Consider the following 628-nt stretch of genomic DNA (forward strand, 5'->3'; position numbering starts at 1 on the left):
GAGAAGGGAGCACTAACACTTTGAAGTTAGTTTTAAAATGACCTCTATTTATACCAGCAGTGGGTGGAGTTTTAATCCGAGAGGGGTAGCTAGATAAAAGAGAGAGACATTTGAAATTGTTTTTTGTATTTTATTTGCATGATCATAAGTGACATAATGTTATGTGAACATGGAAATAATGTAAAGCTGTTAATGTGAGATGAAGAGGTGTTTGAGAGCATAAATAAAGAGAGCAAATAAAAATTAAATAAAACTTAAGATTAAATAAACAGCAGCTGTGTTTGTGTGAGAAGTGAGCAGCTTTTTGAGGCATACACTTCAGGAAAAAAATTATGATGTATATTATATTACAGTTTTTACCCATTGTTTGAACACTATAGACACATGCTTAAACCAAAGTAACATAACTTGAAGTTGTTGTTACTATACCTTAAACAAAGTGTCCATACCTTAAACAAAAGTGCTGCTTAGCACTTTAGTTGCAATTCTGCAACACACTCACTCCTTTCATACATAAGACACTTCATAAAAAAATTAAATCTCAGGGTACCATTGGGAAAACACATCTATTTAAAATACAAAGCACATCGGGCAATTGAAAATACTTAGACACACACCTGAAAATACT

This window comes from Clarias gariepinus, chromosome 2, assembly GCF_024256425.1.
Source record: "Clarias gariepinus isolate MV-2021 ecotype Netherlands chromosome 2, CGAR_prim_01v2, whole genome shotgun sequence".
NCBI lineage: Eukaryota > Metazoa > Chordata > Actinopteri > Siluriformes > Clariidae > Clarias > Clarias gariepinus.